This window comes from Rhea pennata, chromosome 7 (genome assembly GCF_028389875.1).
Source record: "Rhea pennata isolate bPtePen1 chromosome 7, bPtePen1.pri, whole genome shotgun sequence".
NCBI classification, from domain to species: domain Eukaryota; kingdom Metazoa; phylum Chordata; class Aves; order Rheiformes; family Rheidae; genus Rhea; species Rhea pennata.
The window spans coordinates 19,926,525-19,948,798 of NC_084669.1; positions in this window are offsets into that span (position 1 = coordinate 19,926,525).

A 22,274-nucleotide genomic window follows, 5' to 3' on the forward strand; every position below is an offset into this window, starting at 1 on the left:
CACCCTCAGGGCTCTGGATGGCTTGAAAGACAGCAGGAAATCCTGCCTGCTTCCTATGCTGGCAAGCTCTCCTGGGAGGGAGAAACGATGGCTGAGGCACTGGCCACACAGCAAGCAGAGGACCACTGAGGACAGGCTCTGAGGACGCCATTGGAAAACGCTGCCTGGGCATCTGTGAGACCTGTGCAGAGCCCAAAGAGGTGGAGACCCCAGATGAACAAAAGATTTGCACTGCCTTTTTTGTGCTAAACCATCTAAATAGCAAGCAGCATTCCGATGCACAAAATTAAGTGACATAATGTGTTCACAGAATCCTTGGTGGTACCCCGGCAACTAGAACCTGCTGTCAAGGTGCCTGAGGTGGGACGGCTGAGAGCCAACGGTCAGGGGAAACACAGCACGGATATCAGGGCCAGTATCTTGATTCTGGTGCAAGCGCTAAGTGTGGCAAAGATACGGCCTTTGCTGGAAGGATGGGCTTATGGGAGCTCTTGGCTCCAAGTCAGTCTGGTGTTGATAAAGCTGGCTCTTGCTACTGACAGGGGATCTGAAGTGATTTCCCAGTGAATTTTTGCCTTCTCTCCCCAGAATGGGACTACCTCAACCTGTGGGGCAGAAGGCAGGAACCATCTCCTGGAAGGAAGTAGGCTACCACACCAGGATGGACAGACCTTGCTTTCACTGTTTCTTTGCTGTCACGGGAGCTTTCCTGCTCTAGATAGGTGTGTAAGTTGGTCTCTGACTGGTCACTACTGTAGGAACAAATCAGAGGACAAGCAACAGAAAGGGGACCTAGAGAAGTCTTGGAATGTCCATCCTTGGAGATCTTCAGGACTCAGCTGGACAGGGCCCTGGGCACCCTGATCAGACTTTGAAGCTAGCCCTGCTTTAGCAGGGGGTTGGGCTAAATGATCTCTAGAGGTCCCTTTCAATCTCTATCCTTCTATGACTGTAAGAATCACTATTTCTGGTAAATATCAAATGAATATCTCCTCACCTAAACCAAGCCCAATGCCAGCACAGAATATGGACTATCAAAGTTTCTTCTCCAACCTCAGATACTTAGGAAAAAGATCTGAACTCCTGGAAGCCTGGAGGAGCCCACTAGGAGCTGTGACACTCTGCTGCACTGCCTTCTCTTCCCTGCTGAGCAGCTGCTAATGACTCACTCACCTCAGAAACATTGCCAAGAACAATAGGGGCCACAGAGACTATATGAGAAATCCTTTCTCTTCTGTGTCCAATAATATTTATTGAATAACTGTGCTACTAACTCTGAATCACTGCTCCTGTCAACGGTCAGGTGGTACATGAACAAGCTCCTCCACTGGTTTCAAACTGATTTCCTTAGCATGATGCTGGTACTAAAAGGCTCAAGGGCTGAACCCTGTTTGTCAAATATTTATCCAAAGACTAAATCTAGAGGGGAGTGACAGTTTCATTTCAGATACCACACACATGAAAAACTTGGCTACACTGAGGTTTGAACAGAAGCGAAGTTGTCTGAGCTTTGAAGAGAGACCATTTGTCAGAAGGCATTTTGCTTCAGCCTCCAATAGTAAAATGTTATAAGTGTGATGGTTTTTATGACAGACCCACACTACCAGCATAGGAAAACAATAGTCTGTTTTTTTAAAAAGCCTCCAAGATAAATCACAAGTAGTGTACTACTATTGATTTATTTATATCTCAATGGAATATTGGAGCTATAAATTACAGTTGAATAAACACAAATTGTGCAGAATTTTGCATTGTCTGAACTTGTCAATGGCAGGTCTTTCTCATGTTTTCATTTTAATGTAAATCAAACTGTGAAATGTATGGATGCAATTTATTTCCAGTTATGTTTATTGGACTTGGGAATGACTTATTAACCAAGGGCTTTACTCAAATTCTCATTTGATTTCCTTGGATTTGACAGCCCAGCCTCCATGGAGCTTTCATGACTTGAGCACTGCAGACCCTAAATCTGATACAAGAGACAACAGTGGTTTTCTCACAGTGTCCTTGTGGAGTCCTGGAGTGAGAATCTAATGGAAAGAGCACATCCTGCAGAGCTGAGTGCTCAGAAGAAAGGGCTGGTGTCTGGGTGAAATCCCTGCTTGGCTGCCAAGTCTCCCCTTCATTGCAGCAGGGCCAGGAGTTCAGTTTCTGTGTGTAATTTAACTCTGTGAGGAGATTCACCCTCTGGAACATATTGCAGGTCCCCCTGGGGTCAAGAAAAGGACTGCAAGAATTCAAGAGAAGATGGTCCTCACACAATTTTCAAATAACGGAAGCAAAACCTAATAGTGCTAAACAAATCCAGATCAGCAAGGGCAGAAAGGGTCAGTCCCAGGATTTAATGGTCAGCAAAATCATCTGAATGCCACTGGAGATGTTTTCAGCCAAGGTAACCAACGCCCTTTTATGCCAAGCCTGATGAGAGAGCCACTTAAATGGAACAGGCACAGCAGCAGACGTGGAAAAGCAGGAGGGACACAGATTTTTCAGTCTTTCTTTTATTTAACCATCTGAAAAACCCCAACATGCCATTTCGAATATAGCTGCCTTTACAACTCTTCTCCAGCTGAGAACTTAACTGAGTCCCCCATGGGACTTGGGGAAATCCAGGTGAAATCTTGGTCACCTGGATTAAGTCAGTAAGAGTTTTACTCTGGCCCTAGAACAAGCTTCCCCTTGTGACCTGGAGGAAGTCATCTCATCACTGAGTGCCTCAGTTTCTCTAGAGAATACAATGCTTTCCTATTTAACAGAGGTGTCATGAGGATAAATTCACGGTGCCTGGGGGCCACCAGCTTTAACAGTGATAATAGACACAGCAAAGCCTGTGTGGGTCACCAGACACATTCCATTCTTATGACATGTGAATGCAAAAGAGCATTTAAATCAAAACATCACTGGTTAAACTCAGCCCTTTGTGAATGGCAGCCTGTAAATTTCTTAACCTAAATTATTAAAAGAACACTGCATACTTCATAACTGCATATTTGAATATACTCATGGGGTCAGGCTCTCCTTTTAGCCCCAGCAACATAAAATTGGAGTCACTGCCTGAATCTGAAGCAGTTACTCCAGATTTATTTCAGGGTAACTCTGAGCAGGATCCTGGTTTTTGTTTATGACTTTTCATTTGTATTTTGTGAAAACTTAATAAAAATCTTTTAAAACTGAAAAACATGGCTCCATAAACCTCACATATGGGATCTTTAAACTCGACCAACTTATGAACTTAACCCTGACTTGCCTTTTTCCTCCTGGCCTTTTCAGTAGCTAGCACTCTTCAGCCATGTCTCCACTGACAGAGGTCAAAACACCCTTAGACAGCCATCTCTTTCCTTCTTTGCCCAAAATAATAACAGGAACATATGACAAAACTGAACCAATATGTACTGAAATGGAAAAAGAATTGCAGAAAATGAGACTAGACAGTTCAGAGAATCCAAGTTAATGCCTGCAAAGCAGAGACAATAGCAAGACTGCCTAGCATACGGCATTACGCAACAGTTAATGGAACCTGTTTTGAAGTGTTGGTATACAACTGGCACTTCTCTTAGGGTTTGTATTAACGCAGTAGAACATGTCCTGTACTAGCTGTCTTTCATTAACAATTCTGCTTGTGTCTCATTCTGTTCATGCTAGTGACAGTTATCCAGAGATTTTAAGGCCAAATGGGACTTCTATCATAGTCTACTCTGAACTCCTTCTCAATGCTGGCCACAGAATTTCCCTCAACAAATTCTGCCCTAGATCCACCAATATATGGCTGATCTAGACTGCATCTAATAGAAGGAGTCTGTTTTTGATTCAAACACTTGTAAGGACAAAGAGTTTGCAAGTTACTACATCACTTAGTAACTTCTTCCAACAGTTTACTAGCCTTTCTGTTAAAAATCTGCACTGTGTTCCTGAATTTCCCAATGCAATTCCATTAATTTCAGTGAAGTTCCTACTCAATGAGAAAGTAAAGAATCAGGCCAACAGGAAACCGAAGAATGGGATGGTAGAACGATTACTTTAGATTCAGATTTGGGATAAGGCCCTTAGATTTAAAACCCAATAGATCTGTGCCACCTCATATCTCCTGAGGATCTAACTCTTTGCTTTGCTTCTGAGGAAAAAAAAAAGTGTATTGCCGGCTAAAATGTTAAAACTGACGAAGAAAAATTCAATTAGTTGATAAACGAGCAAACAGATCTCTCCAGAGGCTTTGGAAATTTTTACTTCAGTATTTTTCAGGAGCTGTGGGAGAGTGAAGAATGAAGGAACTAATTAAGGGCCAGACCTATGTCTCTGGAAGCCCAACACATCCCAAGGACATCAACATTTAATTTGGAAATGAAGGAGAAAGAAAAAGCATGCAAATGGTTAACTAATGACACTAGTTAAATACTTGAATGGTGTACATTGAATAGTTCTTCTATGTTCTAAGTTCTTCAGCTTCTATGGAAAACCACTAATCTACTTTGACAGTGGAGCCAGCCCAGAAAGCACCACAAGAGCGGTTTCTCACTTTAGTGCCAGAAGCTCCTATCCTCACAGGTGCTCCCAGGGGTGCCTACAGCCTCATCAGAGAGCTCCAGGGCAGGCCTGAGATCTGCCACCACCCAGACTGCTGGTGATCCCTGCCCAAGGCTGAAAGTATTCCTTGCACTGTTTGGGGATGCTCCGTGCAGTGCAGGCTGCTCAGCTAAACCACTCATTCTTTTAACACCTTCAGTCAACAGTCAGAAAAATAGCAGAAGTTGTTTTCTCACAGTCAGAGACAGCAGAGTCCACCCAGGAAACCATGGTATTGATCTATCTGGGTGATGTAGTTGTGTACTTTCCAAATCCTTGTGTACCTTATTGCCAGCTCCTTTGGGATTGGCCTGTCGCTTAGCTCTTTTTAAGAACAAAGTGGGACCTTCATCTACTACAAATCTTCTCCTTCAACAAGGAATCTAGAGAACTCCATATACTTAGCTTCTCAAAAAGAAGACTGAGTGGTGACTTGATTTCAATGTCTAAGTATCTTCAAATGGAAGACATCAGTCGTTAATAGATCTTTTTAATCTAGTATGGAAAACAGTAACACAAATCAATGGCTGGTAGGTAAAATCCAAGCAAATTCCAGTTAGAACATTTTTTAAACCAATGGTTGTCATGAGATTTTGAAGCAAATGACCTAAAAAATTGGAGGATATCTTCAGCTCTTGAAGTATTCAGATCACAGCTGAAGGCCATCCTGAAAGACACATTTTTTTCTAACACACCTTACTGAACTCTGTCCAGGAGTAATTGTTCAAAATGAATAGCCTGTGATGCATAAGAAATCGGACTCAATGACTGTCTCTTGTAGATTTGACAGTGTTGCAGTAGCAACAGTCAGCTGAGGGCAATGCTTTGTTTTCTCTCTGGCAAGAAAGAGTAGGCAACCAAGTACCCCAGAGTGCTCAGCAAGTATGGGTTGGGAATTCCCTGGAAGGATAACCACCCCAGTGGGCCCATAATGCCCCTCTCTCCTAAGCTTTCTGCAAAGCCAGTTTCAAGCTACAGTAGACTGATTTTGAGAAATAAGTAATTACTTCTCCAGCCTACAGTCTAGGGTGTGTGGTTTTGAATCAATCAGTGCAGCACACAGGTGGCGGAGGGAAGCGTTCTAGCCCACGGCAGGAGGACTCAGCAAGCATAGCCAAAACAAGCTTTTACATCCCAGCTGACATCTGCGGGAATGGACAGGTCTTTCACTGTGTGGAACATACACAATTTATACTAAGGGATCTCTAAATGCTTTAGTATTCATTATTTTTAAAAGACGTTGGATTCCACAAGGGGGAGGGAATATGTTTTCATACCTTGAGAACATTATTCCTTAACATGACACTGATGTTTTAACGACTCATTTATTTTCTCTCGTCTAGTGGAACAGAAAAAAAAAAAAGAGAGAGAATCATTTATTTACCAGCAAATTCTTGTTACTATTCTAGGGAATCTGAGAAGAATAATGTTTCTTACTCATGTTTATTTTGTAAGATCCTCTATGAATGTTATTTTTTTGAAGAAATATATACGTATTTTTTTCTGAATATTGGTTCACAAACTTCTAATCCTCAGCTGAATATGTAATGGTATTACAGAACTGCTGGGTTACATGGTCCAGACCTTAAGCTTTGCATAATTCAGGCTGCATTGCTGAGTGAGTATAAATAGTTGCAATTTATTTTGTACATGCAAATTAGAAATATAATGAAAACATTTCAAACTATGGGACTGGAAGGCCATTTTTACAGATGGCTTTTTCTGCCAGTGGGCAATTTGTTCTGCTCATATAAACACTAAGCAAGTTTAAACATCTGTTCCTAATTAGTTCCCTTGTACAGGTTACTGATGCACATAACTCTCACTTCCCAGTGCTCACTGCTATGATGTCAGATTAGTTTGTTTGCACACTGCTCCTTCGTATTAGACAAAACTGAAGATCGGGAGTCACAGCTGTTACCCTCACCACAAACCTAATTTTTATTGGAACGATGAAAACTGCCAAGATCAGATAACCCTAGGAAGGTAGCACAAGTTACTTGGGCCTCAACTCACCCTAACACATCCACACGCATTTGGGAAAAAATTGGTCAGTATTGGATTAATTTGTTTAGAGAACATGTTGTTTGAATGATTTTTACATCCTAAAGTAGGGTTTCCTACCCAGGAAATCTTTTGCAAGTTTTACCCCTGAGCCATCGTAAGTTCTCTAACAAAGCTGAAGAAAGTCTGAGTACATCTTTCACAGTTCATTCAGCCGTAAGCTCTGCTCTGCCATCTAATAACTGATCTCTAGGTTCAGAGTAATTTAATGTTTGGCTTTAGCCACAGCACAAAACTCTGTCACACATAAGTGAGCCTCCCTACACTTAAATATCTCACAGAAGTATCTCACATGCCTTGTACCAATATGGATCCAGTTAACAGAAGTGTAGTAAAGCTCAAAAACCCTCCTACCTACAATACAATACTGCCACATTCATCTGCAACATATGATCATATTCATCATCAACATATTCAGACTTTACTGGCTTAAGACCTAAACCAAAGTGTTTACTCTGCTTTTTATGGCATCTTCAACTTTCTTGTTCATACAGTAGCACAACGGAGAGCACTAACAGAAACCCAGACAGAAAACTCTTTCTAATTGTTCATGTTTTTGCATTAAATAAATTGGTCATTCCTGTACACATAAAATAGTGTCATGCAAATACCTTACATTCTAAGGCCTCAGCAAAAAGAAAATAAATGTTAAAGCGCATACAATTTTTAATTACACTTATCTTTTGGGGACTATTCCTTTGCAGTAGTCAAAACACTTTTCAAAGAAGTCAAGCATCATTAAGCCCATTTTTAAAATATGTAATGGACTCCAAGAATGGAAGATATTTTTCCAGTATCATCCAGATACCTGGTTATTGCATCTCAGTTATTCAGAGTATGCTTCAGTTTTCTGTCTGCAGACAACAGATGCTCTCTCTTCAGGAAAACATTACCATCCATGTACTTTAAGTTTTTTTCTGAGAAGGATGTTTTCTTAATCTTAACCAAATATTTGAATAGACATAAAACTAGGCATGCTGGAAAACCAAGAGCACCACAAACAATGAAATCAGTTTCCTTCAGATTTGTGTCTCATGGATGAGTGACTTTTTTTTTTATCAAAAATTTGATTGTAGCTCAGGCATCTGTAAGGGTTTTCCCCCACGTGGATTCTCTCATCTCTAGTAATGCGCACTCTCATTTCAATCTTTTCCCTACTGTCAGATCCTCCTAACGTCTTTTTTATCCATCTAGCCATCTGCTTTTAGAAGCTTACTTAGATATCTTTACTCCTCTGACAAATCTGGTGGAAGTCAGCCAACGAATTCAAAAGGTGTCAGGGACACACACAGACATACACACAAGTTTCTTTTCTGTAAGAAATCAGGGATCATTTCCCTAGGCTCAACTGACAAACCTAAAAAACTGCAAATAAATAAACTTCCCTTCTATAATTATTAAATCACTGCAAAAATTAGCTGCAATTAGACTGACTGGCACTTTAGTTAAAAAGACCCCAACATCCTCTGTGCATTTACTCTGTATCTAGATCTGAGTCCATTAACGCACAGATTTCAATACTGACATGGGCTCTGCTGATACCATAGCACTTGTGTATGGTACGTGAGATCAAAATCAGCCCTGTTAGCTTTAATTAATTTCAACAGTAGAACAGTAACTACAGTTCGTACTAAATACTGGGGATAAGAAAGAAAACATCACTCTTCCTCTGTTAGAGACCAGGGTAAAGACCACTAAGTTTGTATTTCAAGGATCTAAATAGTGCCTGTGCTATTCCTTTTCCCAGCCATGAGTTTCATCCTTTGAGTGCAATCTAGTTTGCTAAGCGTGAAGTTAAAGTAGAAGCAGTGCTTTTAGAAAGATGGTTCTATGGCAATTATTTAAATGTAATCCTCTCAGAAATGTTGTTTGACTGTGAAATTCAAGAGATTGTACTGCTAATACCTTCACAAAGGGCCAGAGTTGCAAAGCTCAAATTCACCTTTTATCTACGCAGCAAAGCGTTGGGATGAGAAGATTTGGATTTTGTTTATTAGGGATGACTGAAAGTTTCTGTTACAAAAATTCAGTTTAAAAACACAAATTTACTGCATACACAATACTTTGTTGCAACAGCCCAAGAAGACTTTTGCCAAACTGCATTCCTGATGCATCTGGGGCCAGAGATTTCCATAGCTGCTCAGTGAAATTGGTGCCAATTTCACAGCTAGACTGTCAGCAAAAATAACAGAACTTGTCAATTCCCAGATCTCAGGAAGCATCTCCAAAGTTGGGGGGTTGTTTTATTCAGACTAAAATAAGCTTTAAAAATATATACACATTTTGGCAAACCGAAATCCCAGTTTTTGTTCAACTCTTGTGCACATTTCTACCATGGGCTGGCCAATGCTTATCTTAAAAGTGTCTCATCAAAGGAAACCTCAATATGCCACTGTTTTTTTCTTATAGAGAAAATAAAACATTTGCTGCTGCAAGCTGCTATTTTGCATCCAAAAAAATCTGCCCTTCTTACTTGGTTTTCCCTCAGCGCTTGCTCAAGCAAAAGACCTATTGACTTTGGTGGGTGCCTCATAAGCAAGTAGGAACTTCGAGATTTGGTCGACATATGTTTTGTAAATAAACGCTAAACGAAAAGCAATTTGATCTCTTTTCAAAGCCTGGCAGAACATAATATAGCATAATAACTAAAAAATCTAAGACAGAATTTCATCAAGCAAAAACAAACACTGTTCTAAGAGTCAGCAGGAGACAGCCAGTTCTGAGCCTACAGTAATTGTGACGTTGAGAATAGGAGTAAATTCCCTGAAGATGCTCCATACAGTAGCAAACCATCTGTCCAAACACTTGCAAAAAAGGCTCATGTTTGCAAACCCTAGATCTTGCCAAGGCCTTTGCCATGGGCTTTAGAAGTGTAATGAGTTGGAATATTCACAGATGTTCTTTCTGAATGTCCCTCACTCTCTGCAAAGCAGATGGATCTTGGCTGCAAAATGAACTACCAGGAAAGACAACAAAACCTTTTCTGTCTCCTGTTGCCTTTCTCTACAGTAGGGACTAAGGTTTCAAAAATCAATTGGCATTTTTCTGCTGTTGGGCATCTCTAAGGAAAATGTTTCCTTCAAAGATTGACCATTGCTGAAACTGACTCCAATGAAGAATTTCATCAAGGTGCACTTACACATGGCACTGGATCACCAACCACATTCTTCAAAATAAGAATCTCTGATTCAAAGCAACTCCAGAGAATATTTCCTAATGATCTTGGGGGGAAAAAAGACAGCTCTTGAGACCTAGCAGTCACCAAGCCTTGGATTTTTACAGAACAAGTACAATTCATTGCTGATGTATCTGGAAATTCTGGTTCACAGTAGGGTCTTTAGTTAATGCAAAAGTTTATAAGGCAGAACATAATTCATATTACAGTGTAAAAGCAATGACACTTGAAGTTAAGAGTCAGCTGAAAACTCTCTTACAAGTCTATTTTTCAGGGCTTTAAAAGCGAATAACTGCACAGAGCACCAGGTTGACAATCTCAACGAGATTGGGGGGATTAATTTTCTTAAGCTGATTTCAACATTTAAAATAAGGTTTAAGGGGTATTTTAGCAATTGTGAAAAGGAAGCACCCTGAGTGAAATGCAAACTAGAAACTTTGTCCCCTTACTCGTTACAGAGTGTCTAGCACCAGAGGAGGCTTCTTCTGATGCTGCATCACTGGGCCTCATCTCAACACAAAGTCAAAAACAAATTCATCCCTACATTGTCCAGGAAGTCATCTCCACAAGCAGATCAACAAAGATTAATACCAGTGGAATTTTATGCTGGTTAAAATCTAAATAAAATATTTAATTTCCAGTCAGCTTTCATCTCTGCTTCCAACTGAACTCCTCAGAGTTGGATTTTCAAGCCCCACCTACCTGCCCTCCTGCATAGGCCTTGTTTGGAGGCTGGACTACATCATCCATACCTCACAGTGGTTTCTCCTTGCAGCTCAGCTGTTGCAGGACAATAATTTTCAAACTGCTCCACTCAACATTTTTCCCCACTGACGAAAGGAAATTATTGACAAATTGCCTTAGATCTGGAAGAAATTCTAAATAGATTTTTGCATTTCATTCCAGGCACATAAGGAAAAGGGACTCTGCTGCTAGACTTCCTCTTGTCATGATCTGGCTACTGTCTGGCTACACATATCTTGAGAGCCTCACCTCAACATCCACTTGCTGCAATGTAATAGTTATATTCAGGGCTAGCTGTATGGCATCCTGTGTAACAGTAACTAGTGGAGACAGATGTTCTAAGCATCAGCATCTGTGTTTCATAAAGGAACATGAGGATCTGGTAGATGCAACCTCCTGGACCTCCAAGAGAACTGACAAGAGCCATCTCAGCACCCCACTGACATCTAGGTATCTCTAGCACAGCATTCTCCCCACTTATACATTGGGGAGCTGTCTTAGCTACTTGTATGGCCCTTCTACGGCACTGTAGTATCTCACAGTCTTTATTGAATGGTTCCTTAAAATACTGCTCTGAGGCAAGGAACTACTATTTCCCTGTTCACAGACACAGAGATTGAGGCTAAAGTCTGATGCACAGCCTGCACTGGGACCACACTACGTGCCACCACACAACACTCATCCCTTGGGTGCCTAAATCAGCCCAACACTGGGACCTTCTAGGAAGGAGCATCAGCCAAGCAAGTCTGGGCTCAAATACAAGCTCAAACTCATGCTTCAAATCTCAGCCAGAGAATCATTTGATCATGCTTTCATGGAAGGTGTGTAGATGAGCAGGGACTTGGACTCAGGTTTCTCTACTATAACTCGTCTTTCTCACTATGATGTCTTGCCTTTCGGCTTGGCATTTTTTCCAGTCAAAAAGGTAGAGAGAAAAGAAAAGAGTAGGAGGGGAAGGAGAAGGTAAGTAGGAAAAACAAGGAAAACAAAAATTGCAGATGGCATCATTGTTTTTGGATAACATTAACTGTGAATTCTGAATGAGCAAACTTATAAAATCTTAAAAAAAAAATAGTACCAAAACATTTTCATTATAGCAACTTTGGGGTTAAAAAATGAGAAAGTAAACTAACCAGTGCCCAATAAGAGTCTTTAAAAATCTCTCGTAACAAGGATCACAGGATATTTATGAGGTGGCCATTCCACATGCAATCAAGCCAACTGACTCTTTGTGTTCTTAATAGTAAAAAGTGGTGCTGCTACATTACTGTAATGCTAATGATGAGAGCTCTGAGATAAGTTTACTTTCCATCAGATCCTTCTCAAATGAATTTTATAAACTATGCTTGCACCTTTTACATCCAACTGCAGAATCTGCTTTACCTTTGCAATGGAAAACATGGTTATAAAGAGTTGTCTCTACCCTTTTATTTAACATAATATGAGGATCAGTAGCACTGAAAACAAGAACCCAAGTTACATGCCAGGAGCCCTGGAATATAAAACCTTGCTGTGGGCCGATAATATCTCACTGACTCTTACTGGTCTCCATGACCCTTCTACTAAATAAACTTCATGAAATCAAAACTTACACCCTTCTCAGAAGTCCAATCCCTTCCTGCAGCGAACACTGCTTTTGTGATAACCAAAGGAATTCTATATTTAGGGACAGCACTTGTTCTTGACCTTCAGAGGACTGTTTCCATTGACACACGCTGAAAGGAAAAGGGATAAAAATCCCCTTTGGGACTTCATTTCAGATCCTACAGTTCTAATATGAAACTTAAACTACTCCAGACTGCTAGTGTTATAATACCGCCTGCTAAGTATAAAGCAGAAGGGAAAAATCCAAAAGACAATACTTCATTACATGGAAATTCTTTGAATCCTAAAGCCATATGGGACATTAAAAGCTTTCCCCAAATCCCTATCAGATCAATGGAATTCAATTGTTGTATAAAATTGATATTTGGAAGAAGAAGAAAATTCTTATTTTCTGCATTTTTGATAACTGGGAGTGGATTGATAGCCATCTGTAACTGGAAAAACAGCTTTTGTTTTAGAGCAAATATAAGAGCCAGGAGACAAAATCTCTCAATCATTTAATTGGTGGCTTTCTAAGTGAATTCAGCTGTGTGTCCTGTTCCAGCTCAGTCAGACCTTTTAAGAACTTTTACAAATCCTACATTTTATGAGTAAAGTTTCACAAATAACTGCAATTTGTGAACATTCCTACAAGAGCATATTACGGCCAACTCTGCTCACGCAGTTATCTTGGAAGTCCTGTGTTTTCTCTCTGCTTAAGGTACAGAAGTTGCAGTGTTTTGTTTCACCCTATCAAAAAGTCATGTCACCTCACACAACTCATCAGGCATAAGCCACAAATTCCCACAGAGCCATAAACAGGAGGTAGTTCACACCTAAATGAATTTGCATATGTTTTTAGTCAATCCATTATGAGAAGTAAACAGGTCTAGCAAGATGATGGCCTTGGTCCTGGATAATATATGAACAGAAAGAGTCTGCACTTGACAAACACACTATCATTTTGCTACCACCAGCTCAAGTTCAAGAGTCTGTTCTGCTGAGTTGGAAAAAGATGTGATCTCAAGCTCCTAGATTAGTGGCTGTTCTGGAAAGGATCTGTTTTAGGGCTTTCCTGAAAACCAAATTTTAAAAAAATCGTAATTTTGTCCCAGACTCTCCTTGAAGGGTAGTGTTTTTTTAAATTACAAAAACTTGTCATGGGACACAAAAACTGCTTGTTTCCCCAGATCATAGTAGATGCCAGAATTTGCTAAAATATGGTAGTAACATACTAATATCCCAGGTAATGTGATTGAGCCACCCTTTATCACAAAAGGCATTAAAATGGCACAGTATTTTCACAAAACTTTCACAGCACCTCTCCAATAGTTAGGGGGGAGGGGGTTGTAATTTTTGTTTTAATTTAGCTGGAACAGCTCCCCCAGAGGAATAGTGTGCTGTGCTTTTTGGCCTCCTTCCATTCAAGGTTATGAATCAGAGCTGTGTGAGCTAACTTGGAGAAATCTCTTTCATGCTGAGAGGAGCAGAAGACCAACCAACATTTAATTGTCCTTGCTATTGCTCTCCTCTGCTAGCTTAAAGCTACAGGCTTCAAGCCTTGTGTGGCATGGCTATTCTCACAACATGTTCCCTGTTGCACAGACCCCACGTCCAGCACAAAGGCAGAATGGAGCATGACCAAAGTATTTGAAGCAAGATCTCTGCCTGCTGTCACCTTGACTTTTCAATGTGCCACAAAGAGATGTTATTCATCCACTCTATTGCACCCTGTGGGTTTACATATACCTACCAACATTTTCCCATCTGCTAACAATTTTCTGCAAACAGGAAAATCACAAGCTCTTGTAGGGAGTTTGTATGAGCTGCAAGGCTCCTGCTGCTCCCCATTCAGGAAATACTGCCCCTTTGGTCAGATCTGTAGGCCAAATCTTGATGTCTATATTCAGCTCATTTCTGTTGTGCAGCGATGGTAGGCATATGCCTCAGCCAAGATAGAGTAAAATATGATCTTCAGATTCTCAGGTTGCATAATAAATGGCTTTTTTAATAACCAGCTTCTTTCTATTTTCCTCAAATATCAAAGAGTGATACACGGATAGCTACAAGGGAGCAATGCTCCCAGTGTGAAATTGGGTATTTCAGAAAATTATATAACCATGCTCCGGTTCTGCAGTCCCTCCCCAGGCAGTAGGGTATCAGGCTCAGCTTCCCATCACCTCAGGCTGGATGAGCTGGAAGCACCATCACTGTCCAAAGCTTTCATTTTGCTCTAATCACCTCTGATAAAAAAGTAACATTCACTTTGCAGTAGTATAGCAAGTGAGGCTGAGGAGAGACAGGCACACATCAAGGGGGCAGAGCGCCATCAGGAGAAGCAGTGAGCAGAATGATGCATGTTCAAACAGCTCCACATGACTAACCCTTGGCTAGTCTAACCAAAGGACTTGGTGGATCTTCTGTTTCTTGACAATTTTGGATCAACATAGCATATCTCTCTCTTCTTTAGAAAATGTACTCTGACTCTGCCACAGTGCAGACCTCAGAGATGAATCACAGGGTATCCCAGATGTGTGCTATAGAGAGTCCACCTAGACAATCACAAAAACCCCTACAGCCTTAAATGCAGTGAATCAGGCCTTGTTTAACCTACACCTGCATTATTTCCAAAGCCAAAGCCAATCCCCTTGCACAGCTCCAACATATTTCAAAGGAGCTGTGCCTGCTTCCATCATGGGCCTGCATCCAGTCACCACAGAGCATTAGATGTTTTTTTTTTAACTCTTTCCAAACTTCAGAAAAACTTCCAGGTACCAGGTAGTTTCACTACAGTATGCGATTGAATTCGTGACTAATGAAACCTAGTCAGAATCTCTCCATTTAAACATCCAGGTTTCTCAACTGTGCTGACCTATTTACACCCAAGAGTTTATTTTAACACAAGATTTCTTTTCCTCCTTCTCCAGCTTCTTTTTTTTTAATGGAATTAAAAAAAATAGAAAAAAGTCTTTGCTGATATTTGGTTACTCACCACATGCTGAGCTGAGTTTCCTGTTTAAAAAAGAGAAAGACTTTCTGTGTGTGTGTGTGTGCTGGGACCTTTTTATGGATATTTCTAATCTGGCCTGATAAACCCTGCAGGAGCAAAGATACAGGCATAAGATTTTCTGAGATACCTTGTCCCAACTAGCATCAAACACAGCTTGTGCATTACAAGCAGTGCTGGACAGAGATTCCAAAAAATACAAAGAAATATTCTTAATTTATCTGGGGATTTCCTGAAGCAAGTCTTGGTACGCAGATAGCAGGCAGAAGTACAGCAAGAACGGTGATGTTTGTCTTTGAGGAGGATTTTGCCTGTGATAAATGGTTTTAGTGGAGTGCAGGTTTCTCCAAAACTTTGTCCCAAAAATGAGGGAGTGCAAAGCGCAATGATAGAGCTACAGAGCATGGGAGAGAGGCGATTAAGAGCAGATGGGGTGAATAAAGAACTGTTTTCAACAGGCCTGTGAATCTGTGTGAAAAGAGGAGGAAAAGAACTGCAGAGAAAGCTAACCTGCCCCTTGTAAGAACTGCAGAGAAGAGGGAGGGGGAATGGAGAAAGGGTTTGTGCCTTGAAAAAGTAGATCTCCCAGTAAACAATATATACAATATATATAGTATACACAGACCCTGAAAAAGAAGATCGCATGTGGAAGGGAAGGAAAATACAGGGGCTAAGACTCAGTGGATCCAATATTGGAAAAAATCCTTTCAGATCCAAAGGGTTACCAGCTCATAATTTGAATGTGAGTATTGCAAAATTTTGTGATTTTTTAAAAAGTACAGCTTGTGAAATCCTGGGATTTACATGTGAACTTCAGCTAGCATTTGTTCTCTGCTTCATGGACACTTAGAAATGTAACTTTCAGTTTCCTAAAGGACTAGAAATCAGAAATCAGCGGCAAGGAACAGAACATTCACATGTCCTCTACTAGAAAAAAAATTCAGGGCAAGCTCAGGAACTTGCAAGGTTCATTATTCAGCAGTAGCAGGAAATGGAAGGTGAACTTTGCTCCCTTTTGACAGTCAGGGACTCGCATATCACTCTAGCAAAAGAAAACAAGCCTGAAAACAATATGATTAGGTAAAGCTTTTTCTGTTAATGTCCTAGCAAGAAATTCTCTACCGCAGAAACAATGTACTAATCTCTGATCTGCTTCTAACTCTATCATATCACTGCAAGCACTATATTAAGCCTTATTGTTCCTTTCAGTAAAACGTAGCTCCAAAACTGTATTTCTCAGGACAGCTTCACACAATTAAAGACTGAACAGTTGTAAGCATGAATCCTATAACTGGAGAGGGATGAGGACTTAGCACGGCCCTTCCTAAAAGACAGAGGACATGAGAATAAAGGTCAAGTACTTCGAAGCAAAGGCTAGGAAAGAAACCAGCTTCTTGCTACTCTAAGCAATGATACCATCTGTTACCGTTTTGTAGAGATGCCGAGCTCTCTTGTAAATGAAGATAGGGCACACGTCATAATTCATATCCCATTTTCTAATGAGGCTCCAGTTTACTTCATCTGTATTATACTTTGGATTGTTACTAGCCCAGAAAAAGAGCCTAGCTAAATTAGAACTCTTTCATATTTTTTAAATGTGAGAAGAAGAAGTGATATGAATACAAATAAAGGGGCTAACACTCTCAGTTTCAGAGCCTTGCTCTGACATCCATGGCTGCCCTTAATTTCCAAAGAAATAACTGTATCTCCAAGAATGGGAGAGGGGTGAATCTGTTTACTGATTGCACCTTCCTACATGCATGTGAGATACTGTTTAATAAGTGACACTTACTATATGTGGAAATACAAACTAATTCTCAGATATATTCACGACTACTGTCAGATGTAATTCAGATATAATCAGGACTAGTCATTTGCTGAGGGACTCTTTGTCTCTGTGTTAAAGGACAGGGCTTTAGATCCCATCCAGAGGCATTAATTAAACAGTGGACAAAGAGTTTTGGCAACTAACATAAAATTACAGTTACCTCTCTGAGTAGCAGAAGGCAACTCTGGTTTATTTCTCGGAAGTGACAGGAAAGGCAGGGAATAGCCTCAAGACTTAATGGAATTAAATGGAATCAAAGATAATTGAAAAGAGGCTTATGTTTTTCACTTTCAACACAAATTGCAGTCTATTCAGCTAAGGGAGTTCCTATTTCCAACCAAAAGACAAAATTCAGAAGCAAAGCACAGCAAAAGGCTCCTACAGTCTCAACTGATCCCATATCTGCCTTTTGCCTGTAGGTTCATCCAAATCTCCCACAGGGTAATTGAAATGGCACTATATAATGAAGCTTATAAAACTTTCATATAGGATTTGTACTTTTTCATGTGTGTTATTTCCAAAGCTTGCCTCCAAACCTTGTCAATAAACTTCTTCAAGGGTATGGGTGAGGATTGCAGCTGCATCTGATTTGATTGCATCCTAACAAAAATGGTGAGTTGATAAGTATCAGATATATCTGAGCATGGTCTGAAAATTACATTTGACATTTACAAGGAAATATTACTGTAAATTCAGCCTTAGGATCTAGTACTTGCTTGTAAAGCAAGAATTGGCATTGGCAGGCTCATGTTGATCTTGAAATATCAGGGAATATAAGAATTCTTTCAGCAGAAAATAATCTGTGTCTACATTGGCAGTAAATTTTAAGCATCTAGTGTCAATCAGAAATGAAATGCAATGTAATTCAATTCCGCCTCTTGAGATCTGGCCAAAAAGGAAAGCTTTCGCAAGCTCAAGAACAGATACTAACCCATCCTCCCTTATTGCATAATGCCAACAGCCACATATGGTTCTGCTTAGTGTTTATCAGACAGCACAGAACCCTTCCACGAGAGGGAAAAAAAAGAGTCCTTGGGACAGACTGAGGAAGTAAAATGAAGATCCATGACAAGTTGCATTGCCTCAAGGGGAACTCTGGGAGGCAGAGCACTGAACACTGTCACTTTCCTGAGACAGCTGTTGGGCAGAGAGGGTCAAGATTTTTTTCAGTGATTCATAACACAATGGTATTTTATTAAAACTGTTTTTCTCCCTATGAAAGAGTTTGCTACTGTAAACTTTTCAGCTTAAAGTTTCCTCATCCCCCAAATCGCTGATACTTCTGAGTCTCCTTTTCCAAGAAGCTTTTAATTTCTGATTTTAAGCTAATTATGATATCTGAAAAACCTTTAAAAATGGCTATAACTGAAAAAAATTGGAAAATTATCTAAACAAAATTCTGCTCTTGACCCAGACCTCTTCCCGCCAGACACTCCCAAATTTTCAATGCACCAATATGTTTCAGATTTTGACTTTCTGGCCTCTGTGAGGACGAAAAGGTTTTTTTCTTGGAAATCCTCACAAAGCGAGAAAACCATTTCTAGCTCAAATCTGATGACAGTCCCTTTCTTTGCCCTCTCTACAATTCTTGTTTTGCTCTAGTATCAAGAACAGTAAAAAAAGAACAGTTTTGGCATTAGAGTGCAGAAACTGTAGCTGCGGCAGGAAGAGACCAGAGGAAACGGGTGTCATGCAGAATGCTTCCTTCTGTGAACTTCAGTTCTGCTCAGTTCAGTTTCTTTTCACCCTCTGTAAAGTCTGCACTGGAGATGAGAAATCTCCCCAAGGGGCCAGGGCTCCAGCCTACATGAGTTCCCTGTGGGAATTCCGTGTGTCTTTTACCCTTATTCTCATGTGGACCAGCCATGAAGTTCAGATATTGGTTACGGTCAGCTCTCATCCACAGACTCATTACTTCCTCTGGTTTAGATCCATAACTTTAGTGCCAATTCATGTCATCCTTACTCAGCCAAAACTGCCAACTGACTCCCAGAAGACCTGATGGCTAAGTATGTCTCAACTGCTGCTCAAAGTTCTTGCATAACATCCATGACCTTAGAGAAAATACTGGCTGCCCTTTTGCTTTTAGGAGAGTTGTCCTCTTCTTTAGAACAGAGGTTTAATTCACATCACCCTTGCATTCTGCAGCTGTGCAGAGCACGAAGTCCAGCCCTTCCAGCTATTACAGGCCTGAGTGGGAGTTGGAGAGGATAATATGTCACACAAATTCTAAGTACTTCTTAGGTCAGGTTAGTGCTGTCTCTCCTCCCATTTCCTTTTGCCACATAGGCCAGCATAACAGGCTGGAGGGCAGTCTTCCAGCTATGGACATGGGAAGCAAGGAAATCATTAAAAGATTGTTCTGAGCAAACAGTGGACACACACACGCACATGCATGCACACACATGCACAACTCCCCTTTGAAATCAGTCATAGACCAAGCTGGCAGAGGTGGGGATTCATCTCACCTGACTTTAGTCATTTAGGATAAAAGGATATTACATAAGCTGTGTTATCTGGTGTCACTACAGTCAAAAGACAGACACCTAAGGAGGCTAAGACACCTAAGGTGACTTAATGTGGAAATTGTCATCTCCTAGTCCATACCTCATGATACCTGCAGGACCAGAGAGGCTGAGGGCTCTAGGCACCATCCTATCATAGCAGTATAGCAAAGGCTTTGGGAAAGAGGTCATGCTAAAGGTGCCTAAATACACCAGACTAGCCCCTAGCCACACTCCTTCTCCCTAGACCTGTCAAGAGAAACCAGTCCAGAAGGGGAAACATACCCAGTTCCTTGAAGCGCACTGCTTGCCACTAAACCAGACAGATGAAAAGATGGATGTGGGCTGCACTCACTGAAGGTATGTAAAGTGTATGCACACAGTGCACACTGCATAGTACAATGCAGAGCAGCGACACCTTGCTCATACTGTTGTAGGCACACAAGAGACCACTTCTCTGACCTGTCACAAGAAAGGTAATCTGCAACATCTTAAGTATGACTTGTTTACAAGCTCAGATTTCAATCATAGAATACCTAAGGTTGGAAGGGACCTCTGGAGATCATCTAGTCCAACACTTCTGCTCAAGCTAAGCCAGCTATCTACTTGGGTAGGCTGACCTACCTAGGTCAGCTAACAACCACCATTAAAGTGAAGAAGTTCTTTCTTATATTCAGGTGTATCCTGTGTCCATTGCCTCTTTTCCAGTCACTGGGCACCACTAAGAAGAGTCTGACCTCATCATCTTGACATCTTCCCATCAGATATTTGTTACATATTGATAAGATCCTTGCTGAGCCTTCTCTTCTCCAAGCTATGCAGTCTCAGCTTTCTCAGCCTCTCCTCATGAGAGATGCTTGAGTCCCTTAATCATCTTTGTGGCCCTTCACTGGACTCATTCTAGTAAATCCAAGTCTTTCTTGTACTGGGTAACCAGTGTGAGCTCTGGAAACTGTCTTGTGTGAACAATGCCTTCAAGGCAGGACACACTGTTAATGTTAAGGCAGTTAAGTGTGAAAGAGAATAGGCTGTTTGTTCTAGCATCTCACATACCTTATTAATCCAAAAAGGCAGCAAACATTCAAACTGGCCTTCGCAATTCCCTAGTGCCTCCACTTCTCACTCTGATCTTCATAATGACCAGCACTATGTCTAAGGCAGGCTGAATCCAAAAAGATTGATCTTCACCCCAGGCAGCTTAATACCATAGCAGATCTCAGGGCAGTGTGACTGTGAGTGCTATGAGGCATCTAACAGAGGTTTAGAAGGAAAGAGTGCTATGGGACCTGGGTGTGGAGAAGCATGTGTGCCTCACAAGTGTGGCCTGACCTACTGTTTCAAAACCATAAGTGAGATCCCAAAAGAAGGTGGCTTAAAAATTATTATATTTATCAACCATAACCAGGTTTCTGGGATTATTTTTATTTGCCATCTGGCTTGAGGGCCTTTTAGATCATATTTGTGAGTGTTTTTCTGCAGCCATAAGACCTAAAGTCCATGCTAAGGTATTTATTGTTCCCATGAATCCAGGAGCAGGAGGTTCAGAAAATGATCATGGGACTTTCAGTAAAACTCACGGACTAAGAATATGTAGCTTTGCCTTGGAGAGGTAGTTGTGCTGTGCTAGGGAAGTTTAGTCTGCATAACAAGATCAGAAGGGAAGCATGTGAAGACGATGTTTTAAGTTTGTATGATGTGTCTGCGGGGGAGATGGCAGGTGCATAGGGTATTGTTGCATTTTAGGAACGTAAGTATGTCTCTAGTAAGCATGCTTTCTGAAGCGTGCCTGCTATTTTTCTGCCAACTACATAATTTCACCTACACAGTTTGCTAGCAACTTACTGGTTGCATATGAGGGATGTTAGAGAACACAGAAACTCAGACAGGTATTTGAGCACTATGGATAAAGCTTTGAGCAAGAGCAGACACAAACAGAACTGGCCTTTGGGTTAATCTATACATAATAGAGTAAACTTCTTTCCCCGCACACAAACTATAGGACTGCACAGGCTCCCTGAATGCACATCACAGGGAGGATTCAATCTAGTTGAACTACATAGTGCTGGCTGGTGGTGAATGAACTGTATAAAATACTAAAAACAGTTATTTTTGGCTGTTTTGCATCCATTTAGTCCTCAACGCTGGTAAACTCTTGGTTCATGTAGTAGGCCCACCTGCTGATCAGGGATTTTGCTGCCTACCTTCCACAGCAAAAACAGACTCTTCCCTACAACGGGAATTCAAGGCACCTGCACTGTTTAACACTGTCTGAAAACTCTGACTCTGAGAACTATTGATGCATGAGCCACTCCTGTCCCCGACACTCCTCATCATTTTTGGAGCTCATACATGTGTGTACCACACACACGTACCCCTCACAATAGCACAGTGTTTATCTCTAGGGGCAAATCCTGTCACAATCTAACTGAGCTCCCAGTGCCACTGTTGCAGGAGCCAGCATTGTGCTGTTGCAGAAGGCAGGGCAGGCAGCCAAGATCACCATGCCAGGCCCTCCCTGTGAGCCCAGAGAGGTAATTCTTTTGGAAAGTGGCTGAGGCAGTGCTGGAATGTCAGCTGCTCTACATCCCTGCTACCCTGCATAATCACACTGGCTTCAGCAGAGTAGCCCTTGTACCTCTCTTAGCTGTAAGGAGCTCCCCATGGGGATCCAAAACTGCTCAACACAAGGTGATCCTCTCCTCTGTGAGTAAAGTAAGGCAGAAATACAGCTGGGGGCAAAATTCAGGTCTTCTGAGTTTGTGCCAACTACTGGGCCATGCTACTTCTCTCCTGAAGCACTGCAGCACA